A 13,124-nucleotide genomic window follows, 5' to 3' on the forward strand; every position below is an offset into this window, starting at 1 on the left:
AAACAGTGGTGATTGGATTGTGGTGAGGAATTTGTAGATGCAAATACCTAGGACAGTGCCTGGAACATCGAGGCCCCAGGTGAGAAGTAGCTGTTCTTACGAGTCTGCATGAGTCTTGTACACCATGACTGCAGTCATGAGATGGGGGCCAACCCCCTAGGATGGATGCTCAGGCCTCGGACCTGGGTTTTGGGAAGGGTTGAAGGGAAGGGAAGAACAATGTGGGGGAATTACTAAGGGGAAAGGGTGGGATTAGCTTATCCCAGCTTCCCACTGTGCCATTGGGGAAACTGAGGCCCAGAGGGGTCCAGGCCTTGAAGTGATTGCAAGTTCAGCAGCATGAAACTGCTCTTTATCTGTGCATTGCTGCCAGGAACAAATGCTAAATGGAGAGTCCGGAGGGTTGCCCAGGCCACTGCGGGACCCGAGCTTTGAGACTGAGGGCTTGGGGACACAGAGCCAGAGCCTTGTCCTGAAATCCTGGAGGGCCCTCCTTGGACAGTAGAGAACCTGTATTCTCTCTCTGAGCCCAGCCTCAGCAGAACCCAGAGTCTTCCAGAGCTGAGATCTTGCCACACCAGCTGCGGTCACAGACCTGCCACACTGGCTTGACCTGGGATTTCCTTACAGCTACAGAAGCCCTGTCCCACCCGACCCTCTGCATCAGAATCTGTCTCACCAAGACGTACACATTAATGTTTGAGGAGCACTGAGACCCCGCCAGGATGATACTCTACCTGCCTGAGGGGACAAGACCTCAGCCCTCAGCCCCCAGCCCCAGAATGTCCTCGCCAGCTCTGTCGCAGACACACGTGGCTCCCTGGGAGGCACAGAAAGTACAAGACTTGGACCTGGCTCGCGATGAACTGGTGGCCCTGGAAGTTGCTACCCTTTATTGAGCCTCTGCCAGCTACCAAGCACATTATCCCATTTAGTCTCACAACAGCACTGGAAGTTTGCTGTTTAATTTAGAGTATCTTGCAGCTTAGGCACACAAAGCACACAGAGGTTAAGTAAATTGCCCAAGGTCACCCAGCATATACGTATGCAGGAGCTGGGATATGAATCCAGAGCTGTCCCCAGCACCAGAGTCTAGCCATTTATAGTCAGGGTGGACATGGGGGCAGATAGTGGCTCCTCTCACCCCTGAAACCAGAGCCCCAGCCCCTGTGAGCCCTCACAGTTGGTTGTCCTGGCCATGGTGAATCTGACCTCTCAAGAGCCTCCCTTTCCGGAGCAGAGGCCTGCGATTCTCCATGCTGGAGAGCCCGCCAAGAGGGATTCTCCTACAACTTTCCAGAACACAGCAGTTCTGGGGCCAGGCCAAGCTAGCCATGTACAGCTGGAAGAGGCTCTCTCCCCCAGATGCTGAGTGACTAGAAGCCAAGAGGGAGGGAGTTCTGGAATGGTCTGGAGCAGCTGGAGGTGAGGCCTGTGGGGGCTGGGGCGCGGCCTGGGAAGAGGGACCAGCGCACAGAGTATTCTGAACCGCAGAAAGTATTCTGTTCACTCTAGGAGAAAAACAGGAGTGTTGTTCAAAACAGCCAGACGCCAGGCCCAGTTGCCCTCGCCTGGTTTTTACTCTTAAACACCTTCGCATTTCATGGCTGTTCGGAAGAGAGAGAAGTCAGCCAGTTGTCCATTCAGACACAAGACAAGGCAGCAGCCGACAACCAAAGGCAAATATTTTCCATCCTGAGGAAAGCCTCCCGGGTGGCCCCAGGCCTGCCTCTGGAGCAGTGGCTGGCTGGTGGCTGGCTCTCCCCGAAGGTCGCTGCTTCTGGTTAGCAGACTGCGTGTCTGGGGGACTGGCCAGGATCCACCCCCACCCAGGGAGCACTGGGGGCAGCGGGGCGGCCATTCTAGGCCCACAGGAAATGGAAGCTCCCTTCCTGGCGTGAGGGCAGCCAGGCCTCCAGGGAGGCCAGGACAGCGTGGCCCCTACAGTTCCCCGTCTTGAAACCCCAGCCCTTGATATCAAAATGGGACCTGTTAGTCTGTTGTTGGGGAGGGGGATATAACTGCCCAAAGCTCTTAGGTCCTGAGTGAATTTAATTTTTTTCAGCACAACAGTAGCCACACACAGTTGAAGAGTGGCATATGGCTACATGGGGTTTGTATTTGGTCTACAGGTGAATGAACAAGACCCACGGGGACTTAGGCCTCATTATCATAATTCTGCAGCCCCAGGAGCCAACCCCCCACATGGAAACCCTTAATAGGTAGCCTGGCCAAGTGGGTAGCGAGAAATCAGTGATGGCAGGCCCTGGGACTTCTCTCTAGTCCCCTCCCCACCCTTTTTTCTTTCTTTCTTTCTTTCTTTTTTTAAATACAAGAGTTTTACTCTCTTCCCCAGGCTGGAGTGTAATGGTGCAATCTTGGCTCACTGCAACCTCCGCCTCCTGGGTTCAAGCAATTCTCACGCCTCAGCCTCCCGAGTAGCTGGAATTACAGGCACACGCTACCACGTCCAGCTAATTTTTGTATTTTTAGTAGAGACGGGGTTTCACCATGTTGGCCAGGCTGGTCTCAAACTCCTGACTTCAAGTGATCCACCCACTTTGGCCTCCCGAAGTGCTAGGATTATAGGCGTGAGGCATCGCGCCTGGCCACCCACCCTTTTTATCTCCCAAGGAAACCAGTCTTCTGAAAATTTCAGAGGAAACCAGGACCTCCTCGCCCATGTATTTTACCTGGAGGTGCCTGTAACCTGTATTCACAAAAGCCCCACGGGCATCTCCCTGATTGAGGTCCCACCCACAGGGCCTAGGACAGGGGGACCAGGGAGGGCCCCAGAGGCTGGAGTTTGGAATACCCCCTTCTCTTCTCTGGAGCTCAGTTTCCATGTCTGTGAAATGACAGGTGATGTCACCTCCCAGAAGGGCAGTTTGAGAGAAGTAAAATCTATTGAGGCACCTTGGACACAGGAGGGGGACAGACATCATCAACTTTTGAGGGTGCTGCAATTACACGGCTCCAGCAGTCTGAGCCTTACCAAGACCTTTCCAGATCTGAGGGAAGCCCATGCCCAGTGTCTAGCTGGCTGGGGGAGAAACCCCTTGAGAACCCCCACTCTGTAATGCTAGGGTCTGCATTTGCTTAGGAGGCTTTGTCCCTATCTCTCCCCTTCTGGACCAGCCTGGCTTCCTGGGCAGGCCCAAGAGTGTCCCAGGCGCAGCACTCAGAGTCAGTGCAGTCTTTAATCTGCATTCCACAGGCATCCTCACCCCCTCCCCTCTCAGGAGCTAGGCACCTGCCACACTTCTTACCTCTCTGCAGGAATCTCCACCCCCACCAGAGGCTGCCCTCTTGGGGTAGGGGCCCAGCCCTTGAGGCCTGTCTCCTCCAGCCCAGCTAAACCAGAGAGAACTCCATCTCAGGTTCCCAAATAGGCGGTGTTCTTCCCCGCCACCAAGCTAGGCAGCTCCTGGTGGCTGGAATGCCCTGCTCCTTTCTTTCTCAGCCCACCACTTCCTCCAGCCTTCCCTCCTCTGTGCTGCAGCACGGAGTCTTACCCCACCTCCTTCAGGAGGGAGGTGCTCACGGGTTCCTATGCCTGTGGGTCTCCAGGATTGGGCACTGAGCAGTCTGGAAAATGTCAAGTGAGGGAGGGATCCAGTCAAAGCCCCAGGGGGGCCTCTGAGCTCAGCCAGTTCTGCTGCTGCTCCCCACCTCTGGGGGGAAAGACAGGCTGGGGTTTGGATGGGTGGCCTTTTGGAGAGCAGAGTAATGGGAGCCGACTTGAACTTCCTGCGGCCTCATTCCCTGACTGGGGCCGGAGGGTAGTCTGAGCTGCTGGCCTGGGGTGCTGGGCCGCAGGGGAAGGGGCTGGGAGAGAGGGATCTGGGTGAGTCTAAGGGAGGGTGATACTGAAAAGAGGGGACGGCAGCACTAAACTGCCTTGGGGGAGTCCCCACTGTGCGCCCTTGGCACTTCCCCAGCCCCCTGGCGCGGTCACAGGCACGGGTGGGTCAGCCTCAAAGTTGTTGGTAAGGCCAGCCCGCTGCTGTTTAAATGGTGTGTTTGTTTGGAGTGGCTTAGGGAGGAAACTGGAAATGGGGGGGCGCAGCGCCCCACTTGGCGCCACCGCTGCCGGAGGGTCCGCGTGTTAGAAGCCCCAGCTTCGCAAATGACCGAAGAAGGGTGGGCGTTGAGGAGGGAAGGCCGAAAACCAAGGGGGGGGTTCGGGGCCCCGGGCCGGCCGCCCCCTTTTTGCGGGGGGAGACCAGGAGCCGCCTCTCGCAACCACTCTGCGCGCGGGGTGGGAGGGAGAGAGGGAGGCGAAGGGACGACAGCGCCGGGCTCCCCGCCCCCATCCCACCCGGTTCCAATATTTCGCAGAAAGGCACGCGGCTCCTAATCGGTCCTTTCCAGGCTGAGATTTAGCCGCGCGATGCCCGCGCAGGGGCGGGGGCCGCGGGCCGGGGGAGGCGCTCAGAGTCCGGAGCCGCCGAGCGAGGTGAGGAGCCCGCGTCCTCGGCTGGTGGAGCGGGCGGGCGGGCGCGCAAACCCGAGAGGCAGATATAGAAAGGGGGGCAGGTTAAAAATAACCCTCTCCGGCTGGGAAGCTCGCGCGCGCTCTCTCGCCTCGTTCGGTGCCAGAGGACTCCAGGGGAGGTGGCGTTGGGGAGGGCAGAGCGGGATTCCCCCTCCTCCGCCGGGCGGGGTGCCCGCCTGCGCGCCGCGGTTGCACGTGTGCGGGGCCGCGCGCCCGGGCCCCCTCTGCAGCCGGTCGGTGGGTGCCCCCTCCCCAGGACCGGGCGCATCTGGCAGTGGCCCCCCGCCCGCAGCCTTGCGCGGCTGGAGGGAAGCGCTCTATTATTCATTATTTACGAGCGTTAATAGGTTTGAGCCACGGGGCGGGGGGGGGGGTCCGGGGGACGGCGAGGACGCAGTGGGGACCGAAGCGTTAGGGGAAGGGGTGGGAGGGAGGGGGAAGGGCGGGGGCGGGGCTGCGCCGCGGCCTGGAGGAAGAGGTCTCGGCCTGGGGCCCTGCGAGCCGGGCGCAGCTCTCCGCCGGGTTTCTCCACACCGCCGGCCGTCGAGGTCGCTCAGGGCGCCAAGAGGGCAGCGCGGGCCTTAGATTTTGCTCTTGGCTTCTGTCCTTCGCGTCCTCGCCCTTACAGAGGCACGGGGAGGGGGCTGCGGGGGCGGTACGCCCCGCCCTGCGCGCCCCTCGCCGCCGCCGCGTCCCCGCTGCAGCCCCGGCCTCATTTATCATCATCTTTGGTCAAGTGGAGTGTGCAAGGAACAGCTGCTTCACTCGGCTGACTTCCGAGGGCGGCTACGGAGAGAATCAGGGAGATGAATGATGGGGGCTGGGGGGGCCACTGCCCCCCGGGGTCCCCGCGCAGGCGAGAGGGAGGCGGGGAGCGTCCAGGGCAGCCTCCGCCTCATGGCGAGCGCAGCGCCCCCTTCCTCTCTCCTAGCGCCTGCAGCGACTGGGGACGGGGGGACGGAGGACGGGGCCCGCCCCAGGAGAGGACTGGGCGCCGGGGGGCGCCCTTCGCCGGCGGAGAACTGGCGGGCGCGCTGCCGGCGGAGCCCGAGGTCGCGGTGACCTTGCTGGGGTCAGCGGGCTGGGCTGCGGAGGCGGCGGCGCGGCGTCTTTGGTGGCGCTTTCCGGATTGGCGCAGAGGCCGGGAAACAAGGCGGGGGCGGGCGGGGGAACACAAATAGAAGGTGAAATTTTACCTGCCCCTGAGGGAGTCCTGCGGATTTTCTCCGGCAGCAGCAGGCGCTCTGCCTTTGTCTTACACGGCTGAAACATCTGTTGCAGAGGGGCGGAGAGGCCGCAACAACCCCCACACACCCTGCGCTGCTCCTGGTTCCCCTCTGCCCCAGCCGTGCTGCAGGACACCCGGCGCCGCGTTAACCCTGCTCGCGCTGGGGCGCGCGCCCGGCACCCGCTGCCGCAGTCCACGCCTCGCGCGGGGCCTCCCGCCACCGCCCCGGATCGGGTCTTGGCGGGGGCGCCCGGTGACCCCCCTCCACCTCGAAGAGGTGCTGAGGCGTAGGCGGGGGCGGAAAGGGTTAATGGCCTAGTCGCAGACCCTAATTGTCAGAGCCGGCCCCGCTTCGTTTCAATTACCCTAAGTAGAGACTGAATGCGCAATTAACGAAGTCAGCTTGCCAACTGGAAAGCCGGCCCCGCTTTCACGTTGAGCAGAATACTCCACCAGCTGACTTGGACGAAGCAATTTCCTCCTCTCTCTCCCCTTTTTTCTCTCCCTCTCTCTTCCAATCCCCCTCCCTCTTTTTCTCTCTCCTTAATAATAAAATTATACCAAGCAGTTTGCGGTGTGGCAGGCGGCCAGAAAAGCGTTTCTTTAAACGCCGCCGTCTCACAATTAGGCAGCAAGAGGATTTGACACGCCGTGGCGGCCTGACAGGCGGCTTCCTCCCCTGGGGCCTGGGGGGAGGGAGGGGGTGCCAATTCCCCGCTCCCCCAGGTGGAACCGGGACTGGGAGGGGCTGGCCTGCTTCGCCTCTCCGGCTCTGCAGCGAGGGGGTGTCAAAGGCAGGGAAGCGAGGGGCGGTTCCGCCTAGGCTGGGGAAGGCGGAAGGCAGCAGCACATTCCACGACTTCTCTGGGAAGCTGTCGTATCCAGGAGGGAGACCTTGTTCCCTTTCTCTTTGACAGACAGGCATTCTGAGGCACAGAGCTGTGGAGGGATCTCAGCCCTGCTGGGCGTCCTGCACAAGTCACTGGCCCACTCTGGACTTCTTCCATTAATCCCTCGGCAAAATGAGGGGGAGATTTGACCTAGAATGTGCTCTGCAAAAAGTGTCTTCTAGTGGCTCATTGCCCTTAACAGCTGGTCTTGCAGGCCAGGAGAGGGAGGTGTAGGCAGCACCACATAGAAGCAAGTCGGAGACCCCTATCCGGTTTGGGTGGCAGACCCATGGTCCTCAAGGCACACAGGAGGGTGGCTCGGCAGGAAGCCAGGATGCAGGCAGCTCATAGATGGGGTGACTTTGCAGGATTGCCAGGGATTGGCGCCATGAGGACAGAGGACACCGAACACTAGCTGCAGCAGCCGGGCCACTTGAGTTCGGGGAAGGCTCAGAGAATTTGGCAGAGGTGGGAGGTGACTGCAGGGGCCCCCATTTGCTCTTTGCAGCCCCCCAGCCCCACCCAGGCTGCTGCTTACATGGGGTGCCTTCATCCTTCCTCACATAGTTAAGCCCTCCTTCTTCCAGCCTTCCCTGATATCCTTCTCTCCCCACCTCACAGCCTTCTGGGTGTCACTACATCTCAACACCACCATGGCAGTTGTCTCTGTGTGTGTGTGTCTGCCTCTGGAGAGCAAGGGCCATGTGCTGTTTCCTGTGTGTCCCCGGCACCCAGCTCGGCCCACATCCAGACTGTAAGCTGAGCAGAAATGTGCTCCACAAGTGAACCAGTGCAGGCACCAGGGGTTCTGGAGGAGACAGCACACACTTTGTCTCTCCTTCCTGATTGGCTGTTGCATGCATCCTGGCCTCCAGGCCCCTCATCCTCAAACCTCTCTCTGATACCCTTTGGTCTGGGTTGAGGGTTAAATGCACCCAACACAGGGCCCAGCGCTCCGATCCATCTCGTCTGTTTATTTATCCAAGCAATACTGAACGGACATCGACTCTGGGGCCATTTTTTAAGCTTGGAGCTTAGGGTCAAACAGAGGAAGTCCCTGCCCTCCTCAGGCTACATTCTAGTGAGGGAGGCACATGTGAAACAGCTTATTGTACCATCAATTATGTAATTACCGCTTCGATGAGAGCCACCCAGGAGCCTGGCGGGGGACCCAGGAGAGTGGGGGTGGGGCCTCGCCCGGTGTCTGGTATGGAATGCCACAGAGGTTCTCACAAGCTCTGGGAACCTCCAGCCTTTGCAGTCCCCCTTCTCTCTGCACCTCCTTTCGAAGGCCACTGAGTGCCCCTCCTGCAGGGGTCTGCCCTGTCTCCCCCCTGAGTCCAGGGCACTGCTCTCCTGCGTTGCTCTGCTCATCTGTGCTGGGCCCAGAGCTTCTCCTGGGCCAGGGAGCGCTGTTCCTCCTGTTCTGGGTGCCATCGAGCCCATGCAGATCCCCTTTGCATCAGTTCTGTCAGCATTTGACCCCAGGAGCTTGTGATCAAATTTAGGCCACAGACAGATTCTCTTGAATTCTCAAGTATGAAAGAAAAAATTTTATACTTGGTTGATAACATTTTCTTAAATGAGAGATAATCCCTTTTTATAAAATCCTGATTTCTGTCTTTTTCAAGGGAAAAGCTCAGAAGCTTTGGCACCCTGGCCTGCCACTCTCAAGTGGCCACAGTCTGCTGGTGCTGAGAGGGGCTGCGGGCCCCCCCCCCACTTTATTTGGGAGCAGGATCGCCAGTTTGCCTCCATGCCCACCTGCCCACATCCCTGCCAGGCCTCGGGAAGATGTTCTTTTGTCAAATGAATGAAGCAAAGCAGTGGCCACCCCTGATCTCCTGCTGCCTGGCCCACCCACATGTGCTCTGTGCTGCCACTCCACTGCTCCTTCTGGATATTTTCGCAGGGTTACTGTGACATTTTGTGCATTATTCATTCAATAAATATTTATTGTTCTGGACAATGGGGAATAGCTGTGAACAAAACAGGCAGAAATCCTTGCTCTCATGGAACTTTTGTTCTAAAGAGGAGACCAATAATAAAGCAAGTCAAGTTTGATTACAACAAGGAGAGTCGTGAGGGTGCAAGGGGTGCTGTTTCAAACAGTAGTCAGGGAAGGCTTCTTGAGAAGGTAACAGAGGAGCCAAGACTTGGAGCCAGGGTAGAGAGTTGTGTAGGTATCTGGGAGTGGTATTTCCAGAGGTAAAAGGCTTGCCCAAGGTCACACAATCAGCCAGCAGTCAGACAAACCCACAGGCTTGGCACCTCTGTGTTTCCACTTCCCCAGGGAAGTAAGTCATGGACTGTGGGGTACGGAGGACAAGGCTGGGGCCAGAGAGTCCCGTGCCTCCTGCCTCCCTTAAAGTCAGCAGCCAGGCCAGGCGCGGTGGCTCACGCCTGTAATCCCAGCACTTTGGGAGGCTGAGGCGGGCGGATCACCTGAGGTTGGGAGCTCGAGACCAGCCTGACCAACATGGAGAAACCCTGTCTGTACTAAAAATACAAAATTAGCCGGGCGTGGTGGCACATGCCCGTAATCCCAGCTACTCGGGAGGCTGAGGCAGGAGAATCCCTTGAACCCGGGAGGTGGAGGTTGTGGTGAGCCGAGATTGCGCCATTGCACTCTAACCTAGGCAACAAGAGCGAAACTCTGTCTCAAAAAAAAAAAAAAAAAAAACCCCAGCAGCCACACCTAGCCCATCTCATCCTTATCATACAGCCTCCTACAAGGGCAGGAACTCCTGGGGCTTGGGGTGGGGAGAACGGAGCTGGCTGGGAACACCTCTGTGGGGCCCATCTGGCCCCTGTGCCAGGGTCTGGACCAGCCCCTTGGTCTTGCTAGGCCCGGGACTGATTGTGTCTGATGGTATCAGCCTGGCCTTGTGGGGGAAGGACAGGGGCTGTGTCCCCCCGCCAGCAGGACCCAGACGACTGCCTGGGCCACCAGACCCTGGCCCTGTTAACTGTCTGCGACCCAGCAATCAGCACCCCCTCCCCCCTTTTTCCCTTTTCTTCATTTTGACAGACATGGAGAGGTGGTGATGCTTTTTGTTCAGTGGTGAATAAAGTGATCTAAAAAAAAAAAATTATTGTCCACAAGAGACTGATCAGTACAGAACTGATAATAGGTGAGCTCTTCCCAGCAGCCTTCCCTGGGGGACCTTGGAATGCCTGCAGCTGCTGCAGAATCCCCTCTTGTTCCCCAACACCTCACAGTGGAGGTGGGACGGCTGGCCATCTGCCCCTCTTTGCTGGACTGTGGGCCCTGTGGCCCAGGTCTCCCGGCCTCTCGATGGCTGTATCCCAGGAATCAGTACCAAGGGTCAGTGGGGTGGGATGGAGAGCAGAGCACAGCTTTAGAGTTAGGGGACCTGGGCACCTAGGCAGAGGGCCTGGCTGTGCCTGTGAACAGCAGGTGGGGCCAGGCCAGCAGGTGGGCGTGGTTAGGCCCTGCAGGGATCCCATTCAGCTGGCTTAGCAGGTCTCAGCTGTCTCCACAGCTGGGTCCCTGGAGGAGATGGTGTTGGGGGCTGTGAGGGGAGGCTCCTTAAACACCTGAAGAGTCCAGACACCTCTGCTCCCCGCTCCGCTCTGATGCACTCTGAAGGGCCCAGAGCCCCCAGCCACACCAGGGCTCCCCCAATCTCAACTGACCCTGGCTAGGGCTGCCCTTCTGCTTCTCACCCCATCACTGGCCTCCTGATATTTGGGACCCACAGACCCTATAGAGAGGGCCTGTTGGTCATTCCGTGGGATTCTTCCTTGAGCATGGGGGGCCATGAATGAGGATGGATGCATATCCAAATGTTGCCCACAGGGAGTGGTCTGGAGGGGCTCCCTGGTCCTCTGGGGTTCCTGATGTCCTAGGAGGGTCCTCCATCTGCCCCAAGCAGGCCTCTCAACCCGCGGACCCTAACCTGACCCAGAGGCCTGTGGGCACCCAACCCTCTTGTTTCGTGGGCTCCTTGGAAACTCACCCCCTTCCTCCTTTAAGCCAGGCCCCTAGCATATGGAATTGAGCCCATAGGACAGCAGTGAATCCGGCGAATGATTTCTCATTTTCACCAAGTCTCCTGTATTGATTATTCATCACCCACAACAGATGGGGAGGCCCGAGGGGTTCCACCTTCTCCACCCGTGCCTGGACTCCCCCTCTGCCCTGTCCTCAGTTTCCAGAGCCCTGGTATACTCCTCCTTCATCCTCAGGTTCCCAGTCTGCCCTGTCCTCAGCTTCCGGTAGTACTGGTACACTGCTCCTTCATCCTCAGTTTCCCAGACCTTGAGTGGGTTGGGTTTGTAAATTTTTTTCTTGCAGCTACAGATTATGAAACCAGGTCATAAAACCACCTTGGGTAAGTAGGTGGGATGGAACCAGTGGCCTCAGAGCTGCTGCTGGGGATCAGGAAGCCCCCAATCCGTTTCCTTCTCCCTCTCTTCCTGTCTCCCCTCAGCCTCCCTCTCTCCCTCTCTCTTAGGAAAAAATTCCAGCTACCACCTCCCAGCTGGGCTCCCTGAGGAACCATAGCAGCTCTGGCCCACACTGTGCCCATTTCCCTGACTGGGCCCTTAAGCCTGGGGTCTGAGGAGACTTTAGGCCTAGTGACCTCTCCCTGAGGCTGCCCAGGGGACAGTAGTTGCCTTGGTGATAGCAGGCGGCTGGTGAACATCACTGCCCATTAGTGGACCCACCCGAGGTGGGTCTGGCTGCTTAAAGATGAGGACAGCATAAAAATAAAAGTGAGGACCCTGGCCTGGGGCTCAGGCTGTCACAGGCTGCAGCTCAGCCCCTTGCCCCACAGCAGCTTTGGCTTGCATCCTGCTCCAAGAGACTGTCCCTCCAAAGTGGGAGCCCTCCGCAGGGGTTCAGGACAGGGGTGTCCACCCATGGTCCAGTCACTGCCGCTGCTACTGAGGGTGTCCTGCATAGGTGCTTCGCTGTGGATGGGCTCTGCTCTGGGGTCCTAAGCAGGGCACTTGTCCTGAACCTCACTTTTTTCTGTAAAGTGGGAGGAGGGATTAATCAAATTGTTGTTTGAGAAAGCCGCACAGAGTTGGGTGTTCTGCAGCCGCCTTGCTCTCGCCCCACAGTCCTGTAGATTTCTGGAGGGAAAGGGCTAAGGTCTTTGCCTAAAAGAAGGGCTATGCCCTAGGTATGCCATGCTGCCAAAGGCCTTTGAGAGCTGCTGGCCTTGTACCAGAGGGTAGCTGCGGTTTCATTTTGTCCCCACTATTTTCATGGCTTGGAGTGAGGACACCCAGTGCTGTGTCAAGGGGAATCCTGGTGCCCTGGGTGCTGTGTGGCTCCAGTCATGCTCCCCGCTGCGCTTGGCCTGCCTCCTCTGTCCAGCGCTGAGACGACTAAGCTTCAGGAACTGATTCTAAGGGTGAAGTGTTCGTGTATCTGGTGCTTAGAGGATGCACTAGACTCTGCCCCTCCTGCCTTCTAGTTTCAGCAAGAACTTTGGAGATAAGGTCTGGACCAAGTGTCTGGGAGGAGAGGCAGGTTGGGGAGAAAGAGATGGATTGGAGTGAGTGGGGACCCTCTGGGCAGTGTGGTTGAGCTGGACCATGAGGAGTGAGCCCAGTGGGTGGGGGGTGCCCTCCTCAGTCCCCACCTACCACCCCTTCTCCCTCCAGCCCAAGCCACAGGCCAAACCCACAATCTGCCCCCTAGGCCACTTCTTCCCTGCCTCCAGGTTCAAAGGTCACCATCGCTCTGCCAGGGGGACTCTTTCCGCCCCCTCCTCTCCTAAGGCCAACCCAGCCCAGCCCTGCTGCCTGCTTCTCTTCCCCTCTGTGTCCTGTCCTAGTGCTCTTGAAAAGTAATCATAATCATAATAATTAATAACAACAGAGCCCATAGCAGGCCTGAGGCAGCCCTTAAAGAGGCAGTGCCCCATTTTCTCCCAGCAGAGCTGGCGGTGGGACCCGGCTGGCACTGAGAGGCGGCCTGTGCCTTTGTTCCCATCCCTCCCTTTGCCTTGGATTCCAGAGTGGTGTTGGGGCGAGCATTTTTGCCTGCGTTCTCCATCAGCACTGGGCTTCTTGTGTTTTAATTGAACTGTCTTTTCTTAGCGATAGATGCTTTCACCGCATCCAGCTGCTCGTGTGTATTGGGAAACCTGCCTGTAATACAGCTCGGCTAAATTAAAAGACGCAGCAGCTGGACCGATTAAACAGGGAGGGAGGGATGCAGACGGACAGGCAGGGAGGGGATACTGGTAATAGCACCCCCTCACTGTCTCTGTCTCTCTTTAAATAATGTTTCTGGTAATGCATTTTGGAGAATGTGAAAAAAAATAAAAAATAAAGCCGTAGAAATGTTAATGATATCCACAGGACACTCAGCAGGAAATGAGAGTGATCTGGGACTAATAAAAGCCGAAATGTAATTTGTGCAGATATACGAGGCGCAGCCTTCAGAGTGGTCCTGGGTTTGCACATTCTGGGCTCATAAACATGTGCCTGGGGAGGGCAGGGAGTGGGCGCCGTGCCCTCGGCC

General features: G+C 57.9%; 1 protein-coding gene across 5 annotated transcripts in view; it reads left to right on the top strand.

The window, feature by feature from the left end:
* Window positions 1-13,124, top strand: part of RAI1 (retinoic acid induced 1) — a 129,298-nt gene that overhangs the window by 95,937 nt on the left and 20,237 nt on the right. The window lies entirely within an intron of this gene.

The sequence above is a fragment of the Chlorocebus sabaeus genome, chromosome 16 (assembly GCF_047675955.1).
Source record: "Chlorocebus sabaeus isolate Y175 chromosome 16, mChlSab1.0.hap1, whole genome shotgun sequence".
Taxonomy (NCBI): Eukaryota; Metazoa; Chordata; class Mammalia; order Primates; family Cercopithecidae; genus Chlorocebus; species Chlorocebus sabaeus.